The sequence below is a fragment of the Gavialis gangeticus genome, unplaced genomic scaffold, assembly GCF_001723915.1.
Source record: "Gavialis gangeticus isolate Ggan-Ray unplaced genomic scaffold, GavGan_comp1, whole genome shotgun sequence".
NCBI lineage: Eukaryota > Metazoa > Chordata > Crocodylia > Gavialidae > Gavialis > Gavialis gangeticus.
In genome coordinates, this window is record NW_017729031.1 from 29,738,428 (window position 1) to 29,741,437 (window position 3,010).

Consider the following 3,010-nt stretch of genomic DNA (forward strand, 5'->3'; position numbering starts at 1 on the left):
CGAGCCAGGGGACAGAATCTTCCCCAGAATCAAAACTAATATGGGTCAAGCAAACAAAGGATTTGAGGGAGAAAACCCTTACAGAGCAAACCCACCAAATAGGAACTACCTTCCCCAGAAGGATTACGACTATGATGATGACGTAAGTGATTTGTGCATGATTATGAGGGTTGGGTACCTTGACCCTAGCAATGGAGAGAAAGTGCCAAAGACAGTAAGCAAAGTCCTCACCTCTGCCCCAGCACTTGTACACTAGGAAAAATGTTGGGAGTGGCAAAAGGTGATCTAACAGCCCTGGATCCACAGGGTAAATATTCAGCGTAGGAGCTGAAGAAGACCGCTCCAGGCTTAGACACGACCTTAGACTTTCATACCCAGGGCTGCTTCAACCCTTGGAACAGCCCAAGACTGGGGGCTGCAAAGTTATCTTAAAGGGCAGAGTCTTGCCCATCGTTTGGAACAGCACAGGGAGACCTATAAAGCAGAGACCCGTTATGTAGGTGGATGTTTCCTGGCATGATGAAACCCACTGCCTGTGTTTTATTCCAAGTATTTTGCCTCTTTCTGCTCAGCAGTTGAGCTGCTGAGTCGTGTGGCACTCAGGTGGCTGCTCTTCATACATAAAGAACATTATGGAGATCAGTAAAAGATCTCCATGTGCTGTGCCCTGCACCCAGGCTGGGAAAAGCACGCTGGCAGGACAGCACTTATTTGCAGATCTTTGACAAGGATTTTGGATCCAACTCAGGAAAGCCCTCATCTTCTCAACTGAATTAAAAATTAGCTCATGTGCTTAACTTCAAGCATGTGCTTAAAATGCTTTGCTGAACTGAATCCTAATCCCTGAAGGTGAGAAACAATGGTAAGTTTGGCAGTGCATATCATACAAAAAGCTGCTGATGAAAAAGGATCTAATTAATTTAGCTAAGCATCTAATTAACCATGTGCTCTGAGCCATACAGGTACAGCTTTGGTTGGACTTCAGCTTATCAAGAAAGTTGACTTTTCACCAGTGAGAATTTGTCTCAAAATATAGTTGCTTCAAAAGGTGTTTCATTTTCTGTCGAAGCTGATGCTACGCAGAAGGGCTCCTGCAGGACTCATTTGGAGGGTGGTATTTTCTGACCCACCAACTCTTTCACGTGTTTTTTTCTTTTTCATCTTCTCTCCAGTATGAAATGTTAGCAAGAAGTGATGGCTTCAAGTTGCAGCGCAGATCCTGATTTTAAGTAGCTCAAGAGATTGCGAGGCTTCAAGAGAGACAATGGACCCGACAGGTTCTGCAGCTGCTTCACTAATAGGATGATCTCAGCTGTGTGGCAGATAGAAAACTTTCAACACTCCCTATCCTCCTGACATCACCTTTCTGAAGGAGACATCAGCCTTAATTAACCTTCTTAAATCAATACCAATAAAAATGGTACCAAGATGTCCTTATGGGCATGAATGAGCTTCTCCGTCTTCGGTTCTGACTGCTCAGGTTTCTAAGGTAGTGGTAGATCGATGCAGCTCTATCAATCGCTAGCGCACTCAGGGTAACGACACTTTAACCACCACACCACTCATCCCTGCTCAGAGATGTTCCAGATCACTTGACAATAAAAATGCCTGGGCTCACTGCTGGTACTGTTACTACCCCAAGCAAACCTGCAGTGCTGTTTAGTGTGCTGGGACATTGCCAAAAGCGTGTGCAAGTTTAGTGTAAGTCAAGGCTGCTAAGAACTGCCTGTGATTTCATCCTGCTTTAGATTCCAGGTGCATCAATCTGCCAAAGGAACGGTCCAGCCAAGGAGCTTGGATCTTAATTGAAACCCACAGTTGCTCCTGTGATAAAAATTCAAACAACCAGGAATAAGTATAGATTCAAAATTTCTTCCCCTACCCATTGTTTGAGAGGGTTCAGTTCTGAACCTGAGTCACGTACACATACACTTTCCTCCCCATGCAGCAACATGGCTAATACCTCAACACTATAGCTCCTGGACCTAAGCTATAGTTCTTTGTCTTACATAATCTGTGATCACTTTTCTTTTCTCTGGAGTCAAGGAAGGCAGAAGCATGTTTTCCTTTTAAACAGCTATAATTCTGTGAAAAGCAATGCTTGACTTTTTTCTCTTTGTATTTCTAGTTTCTCATGCATCTTCAGTGTTCCTTTGTACCTCCAGCAAATCTTTTTCTAATGATACGTAACCTATAATCTGGCATTTAAGTAGGTTGTCTATTGACTAAGGACAGCATTTAAAATACTGTACATATATTTAAATAGGTTTGTTAAATCTAAAATATAATTTGATTGAATTGAATGTTATGTTTTCTGATGCATGTTCCTGATACGTGCAAACTAAACAGATTCTGCTCAGTAAACTGTTTGATATAATGCTGCTCAGACAAATTTGATTTCTTTTCCACTAACCAAGGGACTATGTTGTACTTTAAAACTTAGCAAGGGAATACAAGCATCAGAATGTGTACCTGAGACTAGATTTTGAAAACCCCAAAAGGCAGAGAATGGGTCCAGGAGTTTGGTTTATTCCTATCACTCATTCAGAGGCACTTGTTCAGTAGAAACAGTCATTAAACCTTAATGCAGCCATAATATTTAGACTTGGGAGGTTTGCACATACATTTAAATAATTTTCAAGGAGAGTTGGGCACCTAGCCCACTATAGCCCCCTTTGAAAATTGCAAAGCGGGTGTATCAAAGTGTTTCTATGATACACCAACCTTGTCCCTATGCATACATGTTCTTCTGTGGATGGACATCAAAGTCTGTAACCATCTCACAGAAAACGAAATTCTCCTTTCGCTTCAATAGGCTTTTGTTTTCATGGGAAAAGTGGCAGGTTTGCTCCTCCTTGATACCCACGATGTATACCACTATACATTCTCCTCCCCACAAGCACTTTCAGTCTTTAAAAGTAATTAGCAATGGTACTGGAAGGATACCAGCCCATTGTAAGGAATATAAGATAAGTAGCAAGGCTCTTGTATCCAGGATCGCACTCAAAGA

The 3,010-nt window shown here is 42.1% G+C and overlaps 1 long non-coding RNA gene across 1 annotated transcript; it reads left to right on the top strand.

Moving 5' to 3' along the window:
* The first annotated feature begins 6 nt into the window (after positions 1-6).
* Positions 7-2,382, top strand: LOC109301405. Its single transcript, XR_002098525.1, has 2 exons — positions 7-142; positions 1,173-2,382. It is a non-coding gene; the product is annotated as an uncharacterized LOC109301405 (long non-coding RNA).
* Positions 2,383-3,010: the final 628 nt, after the last annotated feature.